Raw genomic sequence first — 14,409 nt, 5'->3', positions numbered from 1 at the left:
CTGACATTATACCACCTGCATGAATGAGATAAATCTGCATCAACAACATCAAGAGTCCAAATGAGACACAGCAGTGTTGGATAAAACCATGAAAACACTGAACAATCAAAGCAACACAACAGAGTCCAAAGAGTCTCTGACAACATTAACAAGCAAACATGTTCCTCCTCAGTCTGTTTTCTGTCAAAGCTGCACAAGAGCAGAAATCTATCTCATCACATATCAGAGAACTAAACACATATTCTTCATCTAAGTCTCCCTTAAAGGAATGATTGAGTGATAATCAGCTCTAAAAGACAACAGTCTGTCTCTGTAGGACTGACAGCTCAACTCTAACTGAATGTGTCTTTCATGGTGCTCTCATTCTTCACATGTCAACACTTCACTGTCAACTCTGGCGGTTTCCACATGTTTTCTATCAGTAGATGATGTTTCATGGTCACATGCATCAATCTGCTCTTCAACGTGACCATCAGATTTGAATAATAAAGCTCTTGAATGTCCTGTTGAAGTCTAACTAGTTTTCAGAGGACCTCAGATTAAAAACTGACGCTGGATTAACCTCCACATATTTACAGCAGCGTTTATCAAGGAGCTCAGTCTGGATGAAATCAACCAAAGCAAGAAACCAAGAGAAACAACTTCAAACTTCATCAGCAGAAAAAAAAAAAAAAAAAAAAAACTCAGCACCTCAGTGTGAAGATGATACAGAAACAAACTTCTGTCGTTAACTTTAAAACTAAACCTGAACTAAAAAACCTAATGAGAAGAATGAGAAGAAAAGATGACTCGATAAATACGTTCAGTGTTCCTCATAAGAATAAAAACAGACTAAAGTGAAACATAGAAATCATCAGATGACTTATTGGTCCAGCTGTCGACCCTCCTGTTCATTCAGTGGATGAGTTTCTTTTTCTTAATACGTGCCTGTGTCACGGGGTGACTGTGTGTGGGTGTGTGTGGGTCTGCCGACCTGTGGAGGTGATTATCTGATCACCTGCACGTGTGTAATTAGGCAGCACTAGGGGGAGGGTCGTAGGTGCTTTTTCTTCTCATTCAGGAAGCAGAGACAGAGCAGGACGGAGCGGCTGAGCTGACGCGGGCAGGTGACACGGGGAGAATACGAGTACAGCCGTTGGTCACCACGACGGGTGAGGAGCGAGTCTGCCGAGGAACACGGGAAACGGCCATAAGACGACGGAAGCCGCTGCGGTACAAGAGAGAGGACGCCGTCGATGCGCCGGACCGACCCAGTAGACGCACGGTGCGAGAGGGGGAAGCTTTGGGAGACAGTGGAAGGGTGGGGACGCGTTCCACCCTTCCTCCAGCTAAGTACCCTTCTCATTTCGCTATTTGAACATAAGGAACATCTCCAGCATTATTATCAGTCATTATAGGACAGACGTCAGTCGTTGGATGGGATTTTTTGTTTGATTTGCCGTGCTATTAATTTCTCCCAAATTGTGTGGATTGTTTGTTTATTTTTGACTTGCCCTGTGTTGGCCTTTGTTTGATTACTTTTGAGATTAATTGATTTTATCCCATCAACACTGACTTCTGTTTCCTAAAAGAAAAAAGAACCAAATAACTGAAGACTGATTAGGCTGAACATTCTGACGGTCACCTGGTGTTTTCTTCTGTGTCTCCTACAAAGTGATCTTCAGCCAATCGTGGATAGTGAGGCCTGCTGCCCAGGAGCTCGCCACGTCCGGAGTAACTCTACATTGTGGACTCTTTTTAGAAAAGGACTTTTAGGAGTATATTATTTTAAATTTGTAATAAAAGTGTATATTTTCTATAAAAATCCCCCGTGGACTTTGTTGTTGTGGTAGTCGCTCCCCCGACAGAATACGGTGGTTTTGCACCCTGCCCCGGTCGCGTCCACTCGGCGACATTTTGGCGTTGTCGGCAGGATTTTGTGGGGTTTGAGCGACTACACCTTACAACATGCCCGGGGAGGGACAGGCAGCCACAGGACAAGCTATTAATCAGCCAGCTACAATGATGCCTTTTATGATGGGAATGTCCTGGGTACAGAGGTTTGGTGGGTTGGGCTCAGAAGTAAAATTGGGAGATTGGCAGGCACAAATGGAGACAATGCTAAGCTTCCAGCCAATCGGTGACGCTCAAAAGGCCGACTTGGTAATGGGGTTCTTAGATGGGGAGGCAAAAAGAGAAATCATGACATTAGAGAAAACAGGTAGAGATACTCCACGGAAAATCTTTGCTGTATTGTCTGCACTGTATGGAGACTCCACTCATGTATCTGTCTTAAGAGCCCAATTTTTTAATTGCAGACAGGAACCCAACCAGTCCCTTAGATCCTTTTCCCTTCGCCTCAGGGAATTGTTTCTGAGGTTGAAGCGCAAAGATGCTACAGGCCTGGAACACAGTGACATACTTCTGCGTGACCAGTTCATTATGGGACTACGAGAAGGGCCAATAAAGCAAGAGCTGAGGCGTCAAGTAAGGAAACAGCGAGCCCTGTCATTTGATGAGGTAAAGTTAGAAGCGCTTGCTTTAGAGGAAGAACAGGAGGATAACTGGTCAGCAGCACCTTCGTGCTTAGCCATAAACAGGCCTAACCCCTCTCCCCAAAATGGTGTTGCTGACTGGAAACAAGAATTTCGTAGAGAAGTACTTAAAGAGGTTAAAGAACAATTGGCAGAAACAGCAAAAGTACTTGTAAACGAGTTGCGAGCGGAGATTAATGGTCCCCCGTGTCCTCCTTTACCCACAGCTCGGCCTCGGGCCTATTCAGACGATCCTGGTAGGCCAAGACAGAAGTTTAGAACCTCCTCAAATAATCAGGATTTTAAGTGGGATCCCCGTGGCCGCCCCATTTGTAACCAGTGTGGGGAGCCAGGCCATATTAGGCGCCACTGCCCCCATAGAGAGGCTCAGTCGGGTTTTTAGCTGGACCGGCCACTGTGGGTCAAGTGGCCGGCCCCCCCAACTGCGACCCTATCCACAAGCTTGCAGAAGCCACCATTGCTAGAGCATGCCCTGTAGCAGAGGTCAAAGTAGACAACATAGATGTTAAATGCTTGGTAGACACAGGCTCTCAGGTCACCTTATTCAGTGAAAACCTTTGCAAAGAACTCTTTAGGGGTAAACAGACCAATAATGGAGATCTTCCATGGTTAACCTTACGGGCTGCTAACGGACTTGAAATTCCTTATGTTGGATATATGGTTGCAGATTTTATTGTTGGGGGGGTGAAAGTGCCATCACGTGGGATTGTAATTGTGAAAGATGACTGTCTGAAAGGACATAAAGCCCTTATGGGGATGAATGTAATCTTGGGCTGTTGGGAACAACTTTTCCAGAACCCAGGCAGACTGTGCAATCCCCAGTTACAGAATTTTGGGAAAGAGTGGGACAATGTGTTCACAGATTGTCGAAGGGTCCAAGCGACAGTGACGAAGGAACAGTGGGAGGGCACCGCCCGGGTGGCCTGCCGCTATGCAGTGACTGTTCCAGCCCAGAGTGAGGCCCTCCTGTGGGCCAGAGTGTCAGCCCCATCACAGCTCAAGAATCCCTGTGCCCTAGTGGAGCCTTTTGGGGGGGACATCGGAGTTGAGGTATCAAGGGCCTTGGTAACAGTGAAAGGGGGAAGGGTCCCTGTGAGGGTGCGTAACGTTAACCCCTATCCAGTCTCCTTGTACAGACTCCAAAAGTTGGCCACAGTTTCTGTGGTTGATCCACTAAGTGTGAGAGGGAGTACTGACGTCTCCCTCATGGAAGTGAGTCCCGGGGTGGTAGAGGTGGGGGCTGTCCAGGTTGGCCAGGAGGCTGACAAGCTGACCATTCCTCTACCCCAGAGTGACCACCTGAGTGAGGAACAGCAACATCAGTTCCACCAACTCGTGGCTAAATGGCAACATGTATTCTCTGTTCATGAGGAAGACTATGGCCGGACTGACATTGCTAAACATCATATTCCCACAGGTGATGCTGCCCCTATCCGAGAGAGGTTCAGACCCCTACCCCCTACCCTCTACAAAGAGATGCGCACCCTGTTACAAGGTATGTTGGACAAAGGGGTTATCAAGGAGAGCTGCAGCCCCTGGGCGGCACCAATTGTCCTAGTACAAAAAAAATGTGGTGCCTGGCGGTTCTGCGTAGATTACCGAAAGCTTAATAGTGTGACGCACAAGGATGCATTTCCCCTCCCACGCATCGAAGACTCCCTTACCAGTCTGACCGGAGCTGAATGGTACACTACATTAGATCTTGCAAGCGGCTACTGGCAGGTGGAACTGGAAGAGAAAGACAAGGAAAAGACGGCCTTCACAACACCACTTGGTCTCTTCCAGTTCGAACGGATGCCATTTGGGCTATGTAATGCACCAGCAACATTCCAGAGACTAATGCAAAGGTGTCTGGGTAACCAACTAACTGAATCTGCCTTGGTTTATCTTGATGATGTAGTGATCTTTTCTCCTGATTTTACAACACATCTTCAAAATCTGGAGGCAGTTTTCCAGTCCCTGGCACGTTATGGCCTCAAGTTGAGACCAGAAAAGTGCCACTTCTTTCAGAAGGAAGTGAAGTTCCTGGGGCACGTGGTGAGTGGACAAGGTGTTTCACCTGACCCCGAGAAGGTGACGGCAGTCCAAGAATGGAGCCCACCAACAACAGCAAAGCAGGTACACTCCTTTCTTGGGTTTGTAGGCTATTACCGGCGCTTCATTAAAGACTTTTCTAAGATCGCTAAACCCCTTCATGAACTTTTGGTGGGTAGAGGGCGTAAACAAAGGGGTGGGTCTTTGCCCATTAACTGGACTAATGAGTGTGAGACAGCTTTCCAGTTATTAAAACAAGAACTGCTTAGGGCCCCAATATTGGCTTATGCTGATTTCACACTTCCTTTCACCCTTTACACTGATGCCAGCCATCAAGGTTTGGGGGCAGTTCTGGCACAGGAACAAAAAGGGGAGGAAAAAGTCATAGCTTATGCAAGCCGCAGCTTACGCCCAGCAGAACGTAACGACTCCAACTACAGTTCATTTAAGCTTGAATTTCTTGCAATGAAATGGGCTGTTGTGGAAAAGTTCAAAGACTATCTATGGGGGGCCAAAGTGACTGTGATAACTGACAACAACCCACTAGTACACTTGCAAACGGCAAAACTGGGGGCTGTCGAACAGAGGTGGGCTGCCCAATTGGCAAACTTCGATTATACCCTAAAGTATAGACCAGGGAGGGACCACACTAATGCAGATGTGCTGTCTAGGCTGCCTCTCTCACACCCAGAACAAGATCCAGCTGAACCAGTACCAGAGGAGTACTTGCTGGTTGGTGTAGTGACTGCTCCGGGAACCCCAGCGGAGGCTGCGCCCCCAGGTTGGGGGTGGGACCCGAGTCGCTGGAAGGAGCTACAAGGGAAGGATGTCACACTCCGAACAGTGAGGGAGTATCTTCATAGAGGTTGGTTACCTAGAGGCGCTGAGCGTGCCACACTCCCTGAAACGGTAAAGAGACTTTTGAACCATTGGAGGCGGCTGAGCCTGAGAGATGGAGTGGTATGCCGTAATATAAAAGACTCGTTAACTCATGAGACTCTCCAGCAGGTGGTTGTGCCTTCGGACCAGACAAAGGCCCTGTGGGACGTTTACCACTCAGAAATGGGCCACCAAGGCGTGGAGAGGACGATGTCGCTTCTCCGAAGGAAATTCTACTGGTCTGGTATGGAAGAGACTGTAAGTTCTTGGACTCAAACTTGCCCACGGTGCGTATTGCGAAAGGCTAAGCCAGAGGTCAAGGCCCCATTAGTACCCATTGTGCCTAAAGCACCATTGAATATTGTTTCTATGGATTTCCTAACTCTGAGCCGTCCCACCGATCGTTATCAGAACATCCTAGTTATAACAGACCTATTCACTAAATACGCCTGGGCTATTCCCACATCTGACCAAACAGCCATCACTACTGCCCGTGCCCTGTGGAACCATGTCATACAGCCCTTTGGCTGTCCAGAAACATTGCACTCAGATCAAGGCCCAAATTTTGAGTCCAAAGTGATCTTAGAATTGTGTAACATTTATGGCTGTCGTAAGAGTCACACCACCCCTTACCATCCTCAGGGGAATGGGGGATGTGAACGATTCAACCAGACCCTGTTAAACTTGCTTGGCACCCTTGAAGCGGAAAAGCAGAATAGGTGGCCCGAATACTTACCTGGGCTAGTTCATGCCTATAATAACAGTATTCATAGCTCTACGGGGTATGCACCAACATACCTGATGTTCGGCCGTCATACTAGGCTACCCATCGAGATGATAACCAGTACACCAGGGGTGCAGGCAACGATGACTACTGCTGAGTGGGTGGTGAAGCATGCAGAACAGCTATCGTATGCCTATAACAAGGCCTCGGAGAACCTCAAACAGGCAGCGGAGAAAAATAAGAGACTGTATGATAAGACTGCTCGTGACACCCCACTACTACCTGGTGAACGGGTCCTAGTAGTGGACCACAGAAGACGAAATAAGGGGAAGTTGAGTGACCGGTGGGAAAAGCAAATTTATGTGGTGGTTGGACGTCATCATGCAAGCCTCCCAGTCTACAAGATCAGACCAGAGGGAAAGGACGGGCTGGAGCGCACCCTCCATCGCAACCACCTCCGCCCCTGCCTACTGTACCCCGCAACAGAGCCGTCTCAACCTGCCAGCCCAGGAGCAATTCGGGCCCCTTTGTTAAACTGGGGGCTGATGTTCCAGACAGGTCGAGGTGAAGCAGCAGAGGAGGCAGAACCCGGGCCGGTACCAAGACGTTCCCAGAGGTCCAATCTGGGTAACCCCCCTCTTAGGTATAGATGATGAATGCATAGCCGAATGGTTCTCGGGACTAGAACCTTTTGGTTTGGGGGAGTGTCACGGGGTGACTGTGTGTGGGTGTGTGTGGGTCTGCCGACCTGTGGAGGTGATTATCTGATCACCTGCACGTGTGTAATTAGGCAGCACTAGGGGGAGGGTCGTAGGTGCTTTTTCTTCTCATTCAGGAAGCAGAGACAGAGCAGGACGGAGCGGCTGAGCTGACGCGGGCAGGTGACACGGGGAGAATACGAGTACAGCCGTTGGTCACCACGACGGGTGAGGAGCGAGTCTGCCGAGGAACACGGGAAACGGCCATAAGACGACGGAAGCCGCTGCGGTACAAGAGAGAGGACGCCGTCGATGCGCCGGACCGACCCAGTAGACGCACGGTGCGAGAGGGGGAAGCTTTGGGAGACAGTGGAAGGGTGGGGACGCGTTCCACCCTTCCTCCAGCTAAGTACCCTTCTCATTTCGCTATTTGAACATAAGGAACATCTCCAGCATTATTATCAGTCATTATAGGACAGACGTCAGTCGTTGGATGGGATTTTTTGTTTGATTTGCCGTGCTATTAATTTCTCCCAAATTGTGTGGATTGTTTGTTTATTTTTGACTTGCCCTGTGTTGGCCTTTGTTTGATTACTTTTGAGATTAATTGATTTTATCCCATCAACACTGACTTCTGTTTCCTAAAAGAAAAAAGAACCAAATAACTGAAGACTGATTAGGCTGAACATTCTGACGGTCACCTGGTGTTTTCTTCTGTGTCTCCTACAAAGTGATCTTCAGCCAATCGTGGATAGTGAGGCCTGCTGCCCAGGAGCTCGCCACGTCCGGAGTAACTCTACATTGTGGACTCTTTTTAGAAAAGGACTTTTAGGAGTATATTATTTTAAATTTGTAATAAAAGTGTATATTTTCTATAAAAATCCCCCGTGGACTTTGTTGTTGTGGTAGTCGCTCCCCCGACAGAATACGGTGGTTTTGCACCCTGCCCCGGTCGCGTCCACTCGGCGACACCTGCAGGAAAGAAAGTTAGTTCATATATGTTTGGACACTGACACATGTTTCATTAACTGTCTATTAAAACATATTCATGTTATACTTCTATAATGAACACTCGCTTAATGTACAGACAGACAGTGACTCCAACTGCGATGTTTACAAAAATTAAGTCTGTGAAGAATGTCGTCATCCAGGTCATGGTATATTGAACAGAAAACTAAAACAAAGACAAGAGGACGAGAGGTGAAAGGTCTTCAAGATACAAAGACGTTTATGTCACCTCAAAGTGTTTTAGTATCAGAAATGAACTAAATCATGTTGTTCTGATCCACTCCTCTTGTTCATACTTCCTCCTGTGATAGTGGTCAAAATCCACAATCCTCATTCTGAACTAAAACAGATTCTAAAGTTCAGATGAAGCTTCATCAGTCTCAGTCAGACTCAAATCAAGTGGGTCTCTTCAGAAGTTACTGTCACTTTAGAACTGAAAGGAACAGAAACACTGAAAGGACATTTGGTTTAATGAAGGAGAAAACTTTGACAAATATCCAGTGGATGAAGTCAGACTGCTGAAAGCCTCACATTAACTCCAGAGAATAGAATGAGGACTGTAGATTGTGTCCTGTCCATGTTAGGATCAGTATGAACAGGAGGAAGGATTACAGCAATCAGAAACAGGTTCAGTGATCATAAGTGGAAATATGAACAGAAGGTTTCATTTCTGACTAAACTACTGTCAAGACTCTGAGCATGGAAACACACAAACAAGATGGTGTTGTCTGATCAGATTTACTGGTAGAAGGAATTATCTAGAACTTACCTCTATTATTGTATTGTCTGAAACAAAGAAAACCAATAACACAAAGAAGAACCAAAATGACTACACCACCACCAACAATCCATCCAACAGGGGGTCCTGAAACAGAAGACATAAAGTTAATGTAACACTCCTACAGTTTGATGAACAGAAAGTTCCTCATCCTCAGAGAACACCACCATGTGTCCATGCTCCTGAAATCTAAACTCTAGCAGTCAGTGCAGATTAAAACCAGGCTCAGTGATGTTAGCATGGATCTAATGTCCAGTTTCCTCCTGCTTGGTTTCACAGCTAACAGCTTGCTTTAGGTTTTGGTGTCAGTAGTGAGGAGGCTGATGTTGTAGCATCCTCCTCTTTCTGAGACGTGTTGTTCATCAGTATGAAGGATGTTTGAATCTCTGTCCTGCCTCTCTACTTTAGGCTTTTCCATGTGACTTGTGCTTTTCCTCCTGCTGTGATCCTGACCTGATCTGAAAACATGTCTGACAGTCTGTCTGGAGGTTTTCTCCACCCTGAGCCGAGGCTGTGATGATGGACTCTGGACTACATCTCAGAAACATCTTCATCTGATCATGCTTCTTATTGGAGCTTTACTGGAGGACGATCAGAAAGGACGCCACATTTCTGACCGTGTCAACAACAACACAACATTTTAGAAAAGGTAGAATTTACGGCAGTGGAGTCCAGTAGTTTACATAGGTGTTGACTACGTGAGGAGTTTGATCATGAATTATAATTCAGAATGGAAACTATTCACATTATAAATGAGTTGTAATTATTAATTTGAACCAAACAGCAGCTGATCAAAGATTTAACTGGAGTGTATTTTATTTTATTTTCTATCTCCTTTAAAACTAGAAAACATTAATGTTGTAAATAATTTAGATGTCAAGAAAATGAAACTCCTAACAAGACAAGAGGTGAATCTACATCACATAGAGGTGAGATCTTCAGTAACATCAGAATCAGGACTCACCTGGTGGTTTGTCTTCTAAGATGTAAAAGAGAAAAGAAAACACATGTTAGAGACGTTTGTGTGAAATCATCAACTTAACAGATAAAAGTGAGGAAAATAAAATAAAGTGTTTCTCTGTTTATTCCACAGATATTTTATCAGCTCTATTTTATGTCCATCTTCTCTTTAAGTCAAAACCTAATTCTGGTTTTCCTTCAGTTCTTGTGATCAAGCGACGCTCTGCTGCAGTGAATGAAGCAGCTGTTAGGAAGCTGCAGTCATTGTGGATGAAATAAGTTCATCACATTTGACATATTTAGACAAACTAGTATTTGATGCTCTTTGAAACTGCTCTACAGATAAATGTGGTATATTTAAAAAACAACAACACAAGGACAATTCTATGTTGTACTACTGAGGTCACAATCAGTCATGTGTTGTGTTGCTTTATCCTGAGTGGAGTTCTTAATAATCTGCTCCACTTATGTATTAATATGGGATGGCCACAACATTAGGAACACCTCTCAATACAATATAATCTAGTACAACACTAACTTCAACTATGACCTCAGTGTTAAATACATGTTTACACATTTCTGACAGCTTAACAACAAAAACATTATGAACTTTGTAAAAGTAGAAATTATGAGAGAATGGAGTTAAAAAAATAAATGAGAACAACTGAAGATTTAAATAAACACTCACCATGTAAAGCTATGTTTATCTTTTGATCAGTCTGATGACAGATTTCTTCTTGTGTAGAAACACAGCGATAGACACCAGACTTTGTCACAGTGGCCTTGAGGAGAATGTTGTATTTTCCTTCACTTTCTGTGACTTGTGGTTCTTCAGCAGGAACTCTGTTGTTCTCACTGTCCAACCACTGAAGTTCAGGTTGTGGAAAAACACCTTGAACTTTACACTGTAGCAGAGCCCAGTCCTTGGTTTGATCAAGTATTGTGACATACAGTTCTAGACATGAACCTGTGAACACAGAATAAACTGTTTGAAATCAACACTTGACATATAACAGTAAAATGTTTTGGTTCATCCTTTCTGATTCTATATATGTGGATTATAATCAGAATCAGAATCAGCTTTAATGGCCAAGTATGTACACATACACGGAATTTGACTCCGGCAACTTTTCTCTCTAGCACAGAAACAACTTAAATAAGTGAAAGAGAAATAAAATAAAATAAAATAAATCTAAATCTGTACACATAAAATATAGGATATGAGCAGATATACACCAAGCCAGGGTTTTGTACAGTGACTATGTACAATAATGCAGAGTTATTGTTTGTTCATGTGGATGGTCTGACACTCTGTGACTGCTCAGAGTTCATCAGAGCGACAGCCCGGGGGAAGAAACTGTCCTTGTGACGGCTGGTTTTGGCGTACAGTGCTCTGTAACGCCGGCCTGAGGGGAGGAGTCTGAACAGGTTGTGACCAGGGTGTGAGGGGTCTGTGGTGATTTTACTGGCCCGCTTCCTGACCCTGGACCAGTAGTACAGATGGAGGGATGGTCGGTACCAATGATCCTCTCTGCAGCCCTGACTGTTCTCTGCAGTCTGTCCCTGTCATGCCTGGTGGTGGATCCAAACCAGACAGTGATGGACGTGGTCAGGACAGACTGGACTATTGCGGTGTAGAAGATGATCAGCAGCTCCTGAGGCAGGTTGAACTTCCTGAGCTGGCGCAGAAAGTACAGCCTCTGCTGGGCCTTCTTCCTTATGGAGTCTATGTGGGAGGTCCACTTCAGGTCCCGTGAAATTGTGGACCCGAGGAACCTGAATGACTCCACTGTGGGGACTGTCCTGTTGTGTATGGTGAGAGGGGATGTTGATGGGGGTCTCTTCCTGAAGTCCACTGTCATCTCCACAGTTTTGAGCGGGTTTAGCTCCAGGTGGTTCTGACTGCACCAGAGGACCAGCTGTTCCACTTCCTTCCTGTATGCAGACTCGTCGCCGTCCCGGATGAGTCCAATGACGGTGGTGTCATCTGCAAACTTCAGGAGTTTCACAGAAGGGTCCCTTGAGGTGCAGTCAGTGGTGTAAAGGGTGAAGAGCAGTGGGGAGAGAACACATCCCTGGGGGGCGCCAGTGCTGAGGGACCGGGTGCTGGATGTGAAGTTCCCCAGTTTCACCTGTTGTCTCCTGTCAGTCAGGAAGCTGGTAATCCACTGACTGGTGGAGGGGGGCACAGTGAGCTGGGACAGTTTTTGGTGGAGGAGCTCCGGGACGATGGTGTTGAACGCAGAGCTGAAGTCCACAAATAGGACCCGTGTGTAGGTCCCTGCAGAGTCTAGGTGGTGCAGGATGTAGTGGAGAGCCATGTTAACTGCATCATCCACTGACCGGTTTGCTCTATAGGCAAACTGCAGGGGTCTAGCAGGGGATCCGTGATGTCCTTCAGATGGGCCAGCACCAGTCGTTCAAAGGATTTCATGACCACAGATGTCAGGGCGACTGCTATGTAGTCGTTTAATCCTGTGACAGGGGACTTCTTGGGAACCGGGATGATGGTGGAGCGTTTGAGGCAGGAGGGGACCTCACACAGCTCCAGGGAGTTGTTGAAGATCTGGGTGAAGATGGGAGCCAGCTGGTCAGCACAGACTTTCAGGCAGGACGGAGACACTCCATCGGGTCCCGGGGCCTTCCTAATCCTCTGTCTCTGAAAGAGCTGACGCACATCCTGTTCGCAGATCCTCAGCGCAGGCAGGGGACTGAGTACGGGGGTGGTTTGGGGTGCTGCCAGTCCTTTTGTGATGGAGATGGTGGGGGAAGTGAAAGGTGTGAAAGTCCTTTCAAACCTGATGAGAATTCCTCAGCCAGGCGGAGGCTCCCCACAGGGTGGGGGGATGGTCTCCTGTAGTTGGTAATGGTCTGCAGGCCTTTCCAAACTGTAGAGGTGTCGTTGGCAGAAAAACGGTCCTTCAGCTTTTCAGTGTAGTTCCTCTTTGCTGCCTTGATCTCCTTCGTCAGCTTGTTCCTGGCCTGCTCGTACAGGTCCCGATCCCCACTCCTGTAGGCCTCCTCCTTGTCCTGGCGTAGTCGTCTCAGTTCTGCAGTGAACCATGGTTTGTTGTTGTTGAATGTGCAGAAGGTTTTGGTCTGCACGCACATGTCCTCACAAAAGCCAATGTAAGATGTCACGGTGTCAGTCAGTTTATCCAGGTCTGAGGCTGCTGCTTCAAAGACGCTCCAATCAGTGCAGTCAAAGCAGGCCTGTAACTGCATCTTCACAGTTTTCACTGTAGGCTTAGCAGATCTCAGCTTTTGCCTGTAGGATGGGATGAGGTGGACCAGGCAGTGGTCAGAAAGTCCCAAAGCAGCGCGGGGGACAGAGCGATATGCGTCCTTTATTATGATGTAGCAGTGGTCCAAAGTGTTCATGTCCCTGGTGGGACACGTCACGTGCTGTCTATATTTAGGCATTTCAAGTTTGAGATTTGCTCTGTTAAAATCCCCGAGAATGATTAGCAGAGAGTCCGGGTGTGTTTTCTCCTTGTAACGCCTCCGTTACGCACGCCAGGCAGAGTGGAATGTACACGCCGACCAGCACAAATGATGCAAACTCCCGCTGAGTATAAAATGGTCTACAGTTTATGAAGAAAGATTCCAAGTGAGGGCTGCATGTGTTTAGGAGTAAATAAAAACTCAATATATACCTGAACTGAACCTCTCAGCTTTGTTTGAACTTGATATTAATAGAATTTCAGTTCATTTTACTTTATGAAGTCAACTTTATTTATGCTAAAAAATAGAATATTATTTTATATCACTATGGATAAAATAAATAATATTACGCAATAAATGCCATATCATAGCACCACTAACATTCACTATTATGATCATATACATGAAACTAAACATTAGAAACAGAAGTAGAAGACACTACAGAACTGTAGAGTTAGACTGAAGTACTTTTATGAAGGAGAAACTGACAGATGAGACTAAATCAATGTCAGAGGATCATTACAGATACACTGACTGATACTGGATTGATTAGAATGGAAATAAAGAACATCACTAGTATAGATGTGTAAAATATTAAGAAATATATCATTAACATTTAACCAGAAAGATGTTAATGTGTCTCCATCAGTGATACATGGAGATGTAAAGATCATCTGATTTGAACTGAGACAGCTACACCAGTTTAGAAAACCTTTATCAATATTAGTGCATCATAAATAAAGTATTGAGAATCATCCAGACGTCAAAAATGTACTTTCTATAGTTTCAGGTCACTTCATTTCTATAAAACTATTTCCAAACCTTCTACATGATTAAAACTGGTCCAAACTAAAGAGATGTTGGTGTATAAATGTGTCCAATAATCAGTGATTAGTTCCATCACATCCAGGTGAGATCATTCATCAGTGACGTCATCACAATCAGGACTCACCTGCAATCTTTTCCTCTGTTCTGTCTTTTAACCTTTTAAGGTGCGGAGGTTGGATGCGACCCGATATTTAAATGGAAAAATTAATAAATAAACATACTGTATATTTTCATGTTGACCGGAAACGTCCGTCCAGACATATTATAGCTCGTTTGAAAGCTCAGATGTTCGTTTTTACGACACATTCATGAACCTCCAGGAAGGATTTACGACATAAACATAGCAGCGTCTTACTTTACGGCAGTAAATAGTTAGCAACTCTCCTGCTAACTTTGTTCGCCGCAGTTAAAAAGCTTTTATAGGTCGAAAAACAAACATTTATTCACAAACTGTGTCTCGTTTTAAACAACAAAACTCCAACCATTAAATTCATCTCGTTTAAGTTCAAGCGGAACAAAAAA

This window comes from Chelon labrosus (genome assembly GCF_963514085.1).
Source record: "Chelon labrosus genome assembly, chromosome: 4".
Classification (NCBI taxonomy): Eukaryota; Metazoa; Chordata; class Actinopteri; order Mugiliformes; family Mugilidae; genus Chelon; species Chelon labrosus.
Note: the sequence above shows the minus strand (reverse complement) of the source record.